This window comes from Larimichthys crocea, chromosome XIX (genome assembly GCF_000972845.2).
Source record: "Larimichthys crocea isolate SSNF chromosome XIX, L_crocea_2.0, whole genome shotgun sequence".
Classification (NCBI taxonomy): Eukaryota; Metazoa; Chordata; class Actinopteri; family Sciaenidae; genus Larimichthys; species Larimichthys crocea.
Window position 1 is genome coordinate 259,106 of NC_040029.1, and position 13,129 is coordinate 272,234.

Below are 13,129 nucleotides of genomic sequence, written 5' to 3' on the forward strand. Positions count from 1 at the left end.
TTCGTACACGACTCTCTTACTTATTATTAAAAAGATGTTGACGTGCAGCAGAGACCTTTGAAACCGAAGTGTGTATATTCCCTGAAAGACGCTAATTACAGCAAATGTCACCGCACTGGTATTTAAACATGAAACCTTAAGTGTAACATTTCAGATGTGTTGACACGTTAAAGAGCGTTTTAAAGCGTAAGCCTCACAGAAAGTCTTTTATAGTGAACTGTAAGAAAGAGGTTAACACACTCAAGGCAAGTTAAGAACTAAAGTTGTGAGTACAACTTCTGAAAGTGTAGAAATGTTCATTAGTTTGGCTCAAAATCTGGATGTTTCTGCACTCGAATGTACTTAATTTAATTCTGATTGCGTGTTTAATTGCACACAGTAATTGAGTTAATTAAGCAAGGTAACAATAGTATTAATTTAGAGGTTAGATAGAGCAACATATCAGGAATTTAAGTGGACTACAGACTCCTCATAATCAACTCCAACTGTTCATATAATCGTCCCTGAATAACAAAACACTTTCTTGTGTGTGAAGCCTCGACGGTCCTCTACACTGCCAGAAAAGACGACGCAAATGCCATATAAAAAGGTGAACGGGCTCCAAAAAGCAGGAAATAATACCTGAAATAATAAAAGACATTTGTTGCACTGTACATTGAAGATGTTATCCGTTCCTTTTCATGCTCGCGGAGGCCTGACCTTTCCTTTTAGTCTCCTGTTCGGATCACATCTCGTCTCTCCTCTGATCTGCTTCATGCAGCAAAGACAGATGGGTAAACCTCTTTCTACCTGGCTAATAAAAATCAACTTCTGCCCGGCTTCAAAGTTAGGCGCACAGTTCAGCTCACTTATCAGTGTAGAGGACATGTCTGAGCTGGCTGATGCGCCCTGTGCCCCCCCGTGGGCCTAGCACTGCGACCCCTTACATCCAATCACAGCCGGCGAGAGGATGGTTGGGCAATGATGAGCAGCTGGCTTTGTCACATTAGCCGTGACCGGGTGCGACCCCGAGGGGTGGCTTTGGCGGGCTGCTGGCTCACAGAGAGAGGCCTGAGAGGGGAGCTCGGCGTCGGGATCGGAGGAGGAAGGGAAATGAGCCGGAGCGGGCGCTGACGACGACGGGAAGAAAAAAAAAAAAAGGAGGTGGACGCTGCGGTGCACTCGCCTCAGCTCGAGCTGGCCGGCAGCCAAGCGAAGCAGATGTTACATGCTGATTTGGTGACTCGGACGCTCCGGGGAGTTATTTATAAAAAGTGCTCATGGTCAAATGTGATTTTAGCAATGTGGTAGGCAGGTACGGAGTGTTTGTTTACACAAGTTGGCTTGAAACACGCTCCTTTGCTTTCCTTGCGGCAGTGATGTGAGGTTGTGTGGCGTACAGCCTCCACACGGCACACTGCGACGTAAAATAAGGAGTGCAAACTAATCCAAAATGAACCTCTTTAGATCGGCTTTCCTAATGTAAAGGCCCAAATTACACAGCCAGGAATATCTAGCTTCAAATGGAAGAAAGAAACTAACAAGCATGACATTAAAATGAATTTTTATGGCAGTCCTGCAAGCCCACCATTTAGAAAAAAAGCCATAATGTCATGACGGTAATGCACAAATGTCAACTAAAGACATAACCTGTGGGCAGGCAAAAATAATCAGCTAGAAGGCAATTTAATTAAACTTTTATACGGTATAAAAACAGTTTCAATCCAATAACAATATATCCAGTTTGCCTGTCAACATTTATTCGACCCAGGGGTCACAAACAGAGGTTAATTATTCTAAAGGATAATAAAATCTAATACTTCACTGACAGGATACTTGTTAGTGCTAAAAAAAAAAGAAGAAAGAGCAGCAGTCGGTCAAGTGAACCCACACGCGATGAACAGAGAACACGATTTAGCATGTCAGCTAAACGGGTTTGGAATATTTATTAGGGAAAGAGGAACTGAGGCATGAAAAATGTACTTGTGATGAAAGTGAAGATCAAGTCTAAAGTAAAAAGCCCGAGGCTGGACTCCCCGCTGAGAGGGAAGAGGGATGTGAAAGGACAGGAAGTGGACAGAGAGGAGAGTAGGCAGCAGAGTTTGTGAGACAGAGACGGTAATGAAGATTTGAGGTGGAACAAGCAGTTAACATATTTGAATTATTTCATCGTCTCACTCAGGATGATTTAAACCAAAAAGGAAAATTGTAAATAAACAATTTTTACCACAGAGTTTATCAAGCTACTATTAGATGTTCAAAGGGCACTTATGGCCTTTGAACATCTAAAGGAACATCTAAGTCATGAACTGCTTTGAAAACGAAAAATATAAAAACATGCAAACCCTGACTTTCTGTCTGACATTTTGTGATATTAAAAATTATTTGCCTTCTTGCCGAGAGTGAGACGAGTAGATTGATACCAAACATGATATATGTTAGGTAAATATTTAGCCGGAGCCAGCAGCTGGCTAGCTTAGCTTAGCATAAAGACTGGCTCTGGCAATAGTTGGCAGAATTCACCGACCAGCAGCATCTCTAAAGCTTGTTAATGTCTCTTATATCTGAACAAAAACAAACTTTATGAGTCAGAGTACTTCTTGGTTGGAGCCGGGTGCTAGGCTAGTATCTATGCTAGGTAAGCTAAGCTAACCAGCTGCTGGCTCCAGATGTGAAAGTGGAATCAGATCATTAGTTAAGCCTCTGGACTCCATAGCGCCCATCATTAAAGTACAAAATATGTAATAGAACTTTGTATTTTACATAGCTTAAGTTGTCATCAATAACCAGAAATGGGTATTAGGTAGGAACGGGTAATAATTTAAGTTTTTTTGGCAGCTCTCACTGCTGAGACGGAGGCCGTTTTCCTGGGGACAGTTAGCCGGAGAGTCAGCAGGGACGATTGACCTGGTCACGGTGACTGTTCCACATAGAAATTGGCAAATTTTTATACATTTACATCAGTTTTAATGCTCTCTGTTGTATTAAACTCTTTAAGAAGCTACAAATGCTACATATTCGGTATCAAATTAAAGAGAAAGTTGTGTTTTTTAACATAAAAACAACAATTCATACTGGGGTTTAGCGGGTTAAGCAAAAGTAGCAATAGTAGAGTGCAAAATCTAATCAAAAACCTGTAATAATAATGTTATCATACATTAGTTGGTTTATATTCTGTATTTATAAACTAAATCTGCAATGTAACTATTGACTAAAGCTGTCAAATAAGAATCATTGTGTTTTTATTATCTTAAAATGAGCCTTTATGTCTACAGTGAGAGCGGGTCCATTCCTCTGTTGCGATCTTCTCATCTAACAAAGCACTTTTGTTTCCCATGATGTTAAACTATTCCTTTAACCGTGTCCAAAGGGATTCGTCTTGTACCTTTGTTGCTGCTTTGAGGCTTTAACTGTGAAGCAGCTGCAGGTTGTTGGCGTTACATTAACATTACTTTAACATTTCATTACAGTTCTGACGAAAAACACAACAATGGGACCTGAAAAACAGCGAGGATCTGTGTGTTAGATAAAAGAACAGCCATGTAAAACAAAAAAATCCCACATGACGTTGATATTATGCAGGAGCTAAGCGAAGCCCGGTGCTTCTTATTAGTAGTCTATCCGGAGGGTACAGCTCGTCTCCAGTCCATTTCAAGCCCACCCTGCTCGCTTTGATGAGACAATGACTACAAGGCACAAAGCTCAATATAAAAAAAGCAACAGCCGTGTGGAAAGCGCTTCGTTTCAGGCAAAAAACTATAAAATAGAGGTACAGTACATCCTCTAATAGAGCTCATACACCTGCAGAGTGAATGTAGATTTCCTCACAGCCAGACGTAAAGGACGACTTATGGATTCAGGAAAGAGGAAGAGGAGAAAGAACCGTGAAGTTAACAAGTTGGATTTAATCTTCTACATTATGAAGCAGCTCAAATATCCCTCCTCGGATTTTCAGTCAGCGACTCGTCAGCCATTATTTCTCCGTCTTACAGTATATGGTGTTAAAAACGCATTAGTAATAACCTCAAGAGTCTCACTGAAATAAAAAAAGGTTCAACAGATGTTGCACACACACACACATTACAGCTCTGGAGAGCACACTCAGCCTCAGTCATATTTCTCACCATATGCGAGTTGGTTCAGTGCAAAAGTTTTTGGGACTTTTTTTAACGGCGTCGTGCTGCTCAGAACGATCATAATAATAGACCTGAAAGGAGCGCTATAATGGAAACTTGCATAAAAAAAAGGAGTCCAAAGAAACGTTTAAAGTTTGTGTAAAGTCAGAACAAATGTGTTCTGAGTTTGTCAGAACAAATAAAGTGTTATAAACCCCCCAGCCAAATTTGAATGATTATAAATATCGACAAGTTTATGAAATCAGGTGTCAAAATCAGGTGAAAATTAATTCTCAGCTCCAGAAATTTGGGGGCGTGGCCTCTAAAGGTCTGAAGCCACGCCCACTTTTGGGGGCTCAGGGTGGCCTCAGCGTGTCATCGAGCCACCCTTTAAGGACCGCCCACAAAATCCTGAGACTGCAAACCTCTAACTAACTCCACGTTTCAGTAATATATGGTTCAAAGTCTTTCCAGCAACTATTTCACAACATACTTAATGTATTTCGAAAGAAGCCTACGCTGTCTTTAAATGACGTGCAAGGACTCAACAATAATCATGATAAAATATGTTATTATTGTTGCCGTTCCAGTGGATTATTTCTTATCCGTTTACTGATTTGACGACACGTTTGTGGACGGCGAAGATAAGTAAAGTCCTGCGAGGCGTAGAGGATGAATTCTATTATGGATTTCTATTTACGTAGTGCATCAGCGATCGTTCTCAAAACAGCATCTGTCACCTTTTCAGAGGGTGGACATCTCATTTTCAAGCAGGAACCCTTATAACATATTAACTCCTAGCTCTGTGTGTGTGTGTGTGGTCTCTAAAAATTAAGTTAATTTAGCGGTCTATTGAGTAGTCCATTCTATTTCCCATCACATCCCAAGGTGACAGCGTGATACTCCGTAATACACTTTCATGTTGTTTTGAAGAGAGTAGTAGTGGAGGTGGTTTGATCCGTCCTCTCCTCATACGCTATAGTGCTTTCTCCCACACAGCCTGTTATTACAGCCCCTCTAATCAGATTTGCACAGCGAGGGCAAATGCAGGGCTCGCCTTAACGCAGCAAAAAAAGAGAAAGGGGGTGAGCTTTCGGTACCCCCCCTCCTGTTTTCGGACGAGCGGCTGAAATAACAGTGATCAGTCCTGACAGCGGCGCATGAGTGGAGAGTGCACTCACATTTGGCACGGCGCTCAAATGTCATTTCACCTTCGGCGCACACTAAAAAGGTGACAGGCTTCATCCTTCTTGCCAGGCGGACAGGTTGGACACCGATATGCAGCGCACAGATGAAACGAGTGAGCGACGGAGCCCAGAATGAGCAGATATGTTAATGATACATAATAAATGTCACTCAGGCAAGCTGAGGTGTTCAGGTGATATTCGAGGGCGGATTGTTACGTTGACGGGATAATGTGGCCGCATTAACAGCAACAACGTGTCCGGTAACAGGCCAAGAATCATCTGTTTGTGGATGTTTCTAAAAGGAACCAAGTAAAACGTCCTTAAATTTGGTGATTTATAATCTGTCTGCTGAACTGAAGGATTAAGTTCTGCTACTTCTTAAGCTGAACGAACAATTTAAAACCCTCAGCCGGAAAACACATTGTCACAAACACACGATGATCTTATCAAACACGATGCATCGGTGTCGATTAAAGCTGCCGGCGTTGCCGACGATATTACGTTGACCGGTAAGCAGCAAGAAGGGTCGTACCACCACACGCTCAGACTGCCATGTCATTCTTATTAACCAAGCCCCTGAAATGAAACTGGAAGTAAGTGCACTCAAGCACAGGGAAAAGTAAATGAAAGTCAAAAGTTGAACGAGGAAGTAGTTCTGCAGAGTTTAATGAATGTTTATACTGTTCAGTCGGGGTAATAGTTTAGATATTTGCATATTTTCTCCTCCAAGTAGCCACTTTACAGCACATCTGGGACTTTATTTCATTTCTGTACTCTCTGAAAGTCTCTAATACTATATTTTCTCTAATGCACACTTGCTAAGCTACCATTGCACCCATAATCTAATATTCATGCTCGTTCCCATCAAGCCTCATGAGTCAATGACCGCCAAGTAAAAAAAGGCTGCAGTTCCTCAAACATCCACTTGAGGCTGGCTCCAGAAATGAGTCAGTCTCCATAAAACCCCATGTTAAAATGTCCAACTTCACAGTGTGCTGTCATGCTGATTTGAGCACATTGTAAACGTTTAGTTGACCAATCAGATTGCTCGGTCGGACCTACTTGTTGTATAATATGGAATAAAACACTGTCCTTAAACGTGAAATCAACAGTACTAATGTACTTTTATTATAATGTTGGAAAAAGTTTTTTTTTCCTCGATCGAATTGATCGAGAGGGGAAAACCGGAGCGACCCGGTGGAAAAACCCCAAACAAACATGAACTGTGACCAGATGGAAAGTCAAGTACAAGTTTTTTTCCCGTTAAAATAAAAACGGTGGCGAACCGGAGCGACCCGGAGAAAACCAAAAGGTGTGAATGTGATCAGTGTTCCTAAAAACAGTCTGATCACACTCACACCTGGAAAGCACCACACGTCAGGCGAATAGTGCAAATAACACCAAATAGGCGATTACAGCGACCACACCAAGACAAGCTTCAAACACGTTCCACCGACTGCGAGAAGAGCGTTTCTTGGCCTGTTCAGCGATGAAAGCTCTGGTGTGAGTCTGCAGACACTGGGCGATGTCGGCGTCAACGGCTGCGTCCTCTAGCAGAATGACAGTCTGCACCAGTCCTTTGCTGCCGTACCTCTTCTGCAGATCTTTCTGCACGGCCTTGCACACCTTGTTGATGTCCTTCCCGTCTGGGCAGAAGTTTCCCGTCACAGTGAGCCCCTCCATGGTCTGGCTAACCAGAGTCTTCATGTGGGCCACCCACTGCTCCTTGGTACGGCTCTGCAGAGTGTTACACTTGTGTAACAGTCTTAAGGTCAGCATGGTGACAAACTGACGAAGCTGCTTCTGACTGTCTGTCTCGACTGGAGACTCGCAGCCAGAAGCAGAAGCAGCTGCAGGCTCGGTGCTGTTCATCGGGGAGTTCATTGTATCCATAAGAGTCGTCTTCCTTCTCTGGGATCCTTGAATCTGGTGAGTTTTCTGTAGCAGTGTTGGTGCCACTTATATAGACAGTCCAGATCAAAGGCTCTAGAATGTGTGACATCACATAAGACACGCTTCCTGTTGACCATTTATGGACATAATCAAAGACAAACAACTTCAAAAGGTGTTTTGATTTGATCTCTAGCGTTTCCATGACAACCCCCTCTGCTGGGAAATGGAGCCAATTGAAGTAAAGTGCCAAAAAACTGCAGTTCCTCAATCGTCCACTTGAGGCTGGCTCCAGAAGTGAGTCAGTCTCCATAAGTCCCCATGTTTCACAGCAGAAATAAACATGTTTACAGCCTGGTACAAAAAACAGTTTTGGTCTCTGTAGCTAATTTCCCCGTTCATGACAACTGTACTGAGGGTGAATTTATATACAACTCACTGCTTCTATGGTCAGGACAGTCAGTTCCTGTGTTTCTTTCTTTCTGTGCTTGGACAGTTGTAGAAATAGTTTCATGAAAAGTAGGATGAAGCCACAATCCGTCCACATCCTTCCTGATCCTCGCATCAAAATATCACTGAACCTCCACGGCGTGTCGAGCAGATTTCCCTTTTTCTTTTCCCTTTCCTCTCTTCACCTCACATAGAACTAGAAGCTTTTCCCGCTTTGAAGATATGATCCAATCTCCCACAACAGACAGCCGAGGAGGCCCGAAAGCTGATCCTGAGTCGTATTCATAGATAGTTAAGGTGTTATATTTGTCTGGCGCTTTGTGGGTTCTAGAAACTTTGAGGACACGTAGGGAAGTATTCCAACTGTCAGGATTTTGACAGGTTTCGGCGCCCTAACGTTAGATCACGTTGAATTTGAGTTCTCTGCCTTGTTTCTTGAGGAATGCGTTTTGGACAGTTTGATGCATATTCCTGTTTAACCTCTCTCCGACTCAAAGAACAGTGAACGTCGTTTCGTATTTTTTCTTGTTGGTGATTGATACAGCGGAGGGAAGAGACGATGAGATAACGGAGAGCGGCATCAATCATCATTTGCAGAAGGTCATCGGCGTGGACGGTGAAAGAAAGAAAGAAAGAAAGAAAGCGCTCCGTCCGCTCACTTCTGTCCTGAATTTAACGTCCAGTCGGCTTCATGGTGACGAGGCGGGGACGTTAATTAACTTGACCTTCAGTATGGGATCTCGATGTATGTTCTTTACCGCAGTCATACTGTAATATCGCATTGATGAGAACTATTTAATTAGTTTGACCCGCCGGGTATCGCATTAATGTTCAGATAGGGAATTCAATTAAGACCAAGTGGCTGCTGTTGTCTTCTCTGCTTGTAAGACACTTTTTCTAACGAATATTTTCATGCTCTTATCCAACCATCTGCCCACTGACAAGGTGTTGCCTCTCCATGATGCTTAATTATGAGCTGTACACCGGCAGAAATGCATTAGTGGAAGTGTTGTTCACGCGTTTGAACTCAACCTTTAACGTTGTCGGACCGATTGAACCCTTTGCTCACTCGCTCTCTCACGTTACGGCGGCTCTAACTTTAGCCGTTATCAAACATTTTCACCTTTCGTTGCCTAGCAGCAGGACGGGGGACTGATTATAGCAAAGATCTCCAACATTCCTTGACAACAGAATATCTTTAGATGAAGTTCTGCTTTAATTACAGTCAGGTATTCGGTTTGCCATAAGTCCCCATGTTTCACAGCAGAAATAAACATGTTTACAGCCTGGTACAAAAAACAGTTTTGGTCTCTGTAGCTAATTTCCCCGTTCATGACAACTGTACTGAGGGTGAATTTATATACAACTCACCTGTTCACATTATATTAAGGCTTAAAGTTATGCAGGATTAAGAGCGTGGACGCTTTGATTGACAGGTGGGCGACTGGTTTGAGCACCCAGGCGTCATTCGGCCCGCCTCAGGTCGCAGGTCGATATTCAGATTAGCCGTGGGGCGGGAGAAGCAGTCACTCACGCTGTGTCCCGTCTTTATACTGTCACTGACTAAGACACACACGTTTTTATACCAAACACTGCATCTGTGGACGTGTCCAAACAAGCCGGGTCGACACAGTCATGTGTTTTCTGGCTGTGGACATGAGCAGGTGATGGAATTTAATGCAGCATTCATGGATTCAGGTAAACAAACAGGCTGAACAGATGAAATCAAATGATTTAGTGTCCGTTACTTCATGTATTTCTTTATTTTTTGGCTTCTGGTTGCCAAATTTCGACCCTGTTCTTCTCGTATGAAGGAGCTTCATCACATCTGGTTGTGAATTCTGCTGCAGACGACGGCAAAGAGTCAAAATGTTTTACCGACCTACCACCTATCCACCATTACCGCTGACAGTTTTCTCTGCCAGCCTCACCTAATTCACCATCCTGCTCTCGCCCACTAAAACGAGTCCATGTGAATGCAGCATCAGTCATGCAGCTACGAGGGGAGGGAGGTATAATTTAAGACTTATCCAGCCTCTGTCCAGGCTCAGGTTGCCCAATTTGGCCTCTTGTAACTGTGAAAGAAGCGACCAAGCCAAGACTGGCAATTTTATTGAATTTGGCACTGGAGTTTGTGGTGAAGTCCAAGAGTTGGAGGATGTACGATATGAAATCTTCGATTATAGTAAACTCAATGCTGCTCGTAGATAAAATGATCAGCCTGTTTTCAGTTAATTAAATCCATGACACAACAAGGAGCTCCAAAAATCCAATATTGCCCAACAAGCAGTGCTCCTCATCGATCGCCAGCAAAAATATCGCCATGCCACCGACCCACAGTTTGTATTTATCAAGATGTCTGAGCAGCTTTGGGGACGAGACAGAAAATAATTAGTGCAGCCGAAACGGCGAGCGTGAACGAACGACGACAGCTGCAGAGGAACGAGGACGATCCGCGAGCAGAGGCTCGACTCCGCCGCCGTCTCACGTAATCTCAACATCTCTCAAATTCTCACGGAGTCACAGCGCGATCCTTCTGTGCGATGACGGCAAACTCCGAAATCCCGATCCACACAACGCCGCAGTAACGCCATCGTGGATCTGAATATAGATATTTCATTTGGCTGGATGCTTCCCCCCGTTTGATAGTCTTATGCATATTCATTAGCCGTGATATCCACCAGAAGGTTATTATCCATAAATGTCACTCTGTAATTAATTAATCCTGTCTGCTGGTTGCTCTCCCTGCCTCATTAATGAGCCAAGTCGAGCTGATTGTATTCATATTCATGTGTCCAAATATACAGCTCTATTTCGGATTCAGATGCCAGAATAATTCACTTCATTAGCAGCAGGAATTGCCGGAGGGCCGTTTGACAGGCAGGATCTGCGTTGTGATTTTCCTGTCAGCGGCGGCGGCGGCGGCGTGCACAGGATCCCCCGTTTGTCTGTTTGGGTTGTTACGGTAATGAAGGGAACACACGGCGGCGGCGGCGGAGTCGAGAGAGAGAGCGAGGGAACGCTGTTGGTCAAAGTTTACTCACACTGGAATGAGAATCACCTTCGACGGGTCCAAGGAGACAATTATGGGGGTAATTTTGTGCTGTTTAGCAAATTGATTTTTAAAGCCATCCCAGAGGCACATCTATTACTGTTGGGTTGAGTTTTAATAAAAATCCAATATGAATTTGCACAAAGCCGAGATGAGTAACTCTGGCACATTAGGCTAATAGAGAAGAATACCGCAGCTCACCGATAGTTTGACATTTACCCCGCCATGCACTTCATTATTGGCTCCTTGGGCTCTGCTCTATTATGCACGGCGCTTCCTGCAAATAGTAATAATCTATACCGGCTTTGAGGCACTCTGCACATGTTGGCCAGAGTGTGTGCTTGGCGCTAAGTGAGATAGCATCATAATTGCAAGCTCACATGTCGAATCCGCTCCCCCAAACATCGGCCGGGTGAGGAAAACGTTAAATCCCCTCTGATAGGAGCATCAGCGACATGTTTAAAACATGAATGTAAATGTGTCTGTTTTGTGCGCTCGGGGGCTCCTGGTTTTAAATCACTCGCAGTTTTGGCTCTGTGACATTAAACTACAATTCCCCGAAGCAGTTTGAGGAAGCCGTCGAGTTAACCGGTCCGCTAGCCGGGTAATGTTTGAATTAGATGAAGCAGCTCGGCTCCTGATACGAGACGCAGCGCGGGAAATAAAGATTGTGGAGTATATTTTAAAAAGACGTGATGGTTACAGTTTATTATTAGAAACTGAAGCAAAGCTTTCTGAGGCTGTGAAGTGAAGCCAAAAAAAAAACTGCAGTTCCTCAATCGTCCACTTGAGGCTGGCTCCAGAAGTGAGTCAGTCTCCATAAGTCCCCATGTTTCACAGCAGAAATAAACATGTTTACAGCCTGGTACAAAAAACAGTTTTGGTCTCTGTAGCTAATTTCCCCGTTCATGACAACTGTGCTGAGGGTGAATTTATATACAACTCACCTGTTCACATTATATTAAGGCTTAAAGTTATGCAGGATTAAGAGCGTGGACGCTTTGATTGACAGGTAGGTGCTGTTACAAGTGGCTTATTAGGGCAACCATGAGTCAATCGGGCCGCTTCAGGTTCACCGACATCTTTGGCTATATTTAAATTAGCCGGGGCGCACATATATTTCCGGCTTCAAAACGAGTGACGTCACTCACGCTCTGTCCATTCTTTATCCTAAGACTAAATCATAGACTATATATAAAGATCGACGACAACGGCTGCTGTCACCTTGAGCTGGCGACTTTATTTGGAGCCACGGTATCGAGGTCCCGCCGACTCAAATGCATAATCAACTAATTTAAACCAACCTTATAAAAGGAAACGAACACTTGGACACACATCAGTGTGGTAATGACTGCCTGAAATAACAGAAACTATCTTTGAGAAACATGTAGGGGTGCGAGGTTTATGACCTATACTGCAGCCAGCCACCAGGAGGCGATCGATCGTGATGTTTCAACCCAGATCAAAACTTCCATCTGATTTCCCCGAGAGACACGGCGCTAGTTTAACTATCCCGTAAGATTCCACAAATAGAGGGCAGTGACTCCATTAGCTCTCATTTTGTTGTATTTTCCCCAGATTATGAAGGTTAAAATTGACCAATTAACAGGGACACATCTGGGGGAAAGAAGTCATCAACACGTCTCCCACAAGAGACGTGATGTAGGTCGCACCGTAGTACAGATGTGGTGAGTCATACCTTTGGGGAGCGCCCCCTCCTCCTCCGGTGCAACATGTTGTGGTTAACGGGGATGAAAGCGTCTCAGCTGCTGCTGTCAGGGTTTAGTTTGGGCGTCTCCTGGAAGAAATGTTGAATTAATGTGTTGCTTTTTATATCGGAAACACTAAATAAAGGCTGTTTTAGTTCTTTTTCATTCGACTCAGCCGGCTCCCATCGTTCATTAGCTCATCAATCCTGAACTTGCATGATTAACTTCAACTTTATTTATTTATATAGCATCTTTCATACAGAAGTATAGCCCAAAGTGCTTCACAGAGCAGAGTAAAGACAGAAATAGACAACTACTAACAGGCAATAGAGCAGCTGCATGAAAAACTATAGATTAGAAGAAAAGTAAAAACCATAAAAGTACAACAACCAAACAAATAAAATTAAGACTAAAAAGCCTATCTCTGTGAAGGTTCTGGGGACAACTTGGAGTCCAGATGCCGAGGATCCGATGGACCTGCTTGGTGCATACTTTAGCTGTCTTTAAGTCAAGCTTTGTTAGATAGAGAGATACTTTATTGTCCTTTATTGTCTGTGCATAGCCTTCAGACACACATCCATACAAAGACACACAGAGACATAACAAGAATATACATTCAATGCAGCACATTTATCACATGTAACCCTCCCTGCCCTGTGCAGAGCGGGGTGCTTTCAAACAGTTCCCACAAGGACTTTATGAATTCAGAGTTAAAACAAAGACAAAGTGAGCCGACAAAAGTCCACG

The 13,129-nt window shown here is 43.4% G+C and overlaps 1 long non-coding RNA gene across 2 annotated transcripts in view; it reads right to left on the minus strand.

Moving 5' to 3' along the window:
* Positions 1–13,129, minus strand: part of LOC113748290 (uncharacterized) — a 56,559-nt gene that overhangs the window by 43,269 nt on the left and 161 nt on the right. For both annotated transcript variants that reach the window (XR_003464229.1, XR_003464230.1), the window contains exon 2: positions 12,373–12,471. This is a non-coding gene — a long non-coding RNA (uncharacterized LOC113748290). The remainder of the gene's footprint in view (positions 1–12,372; positions 12,472–13,129) is intronic.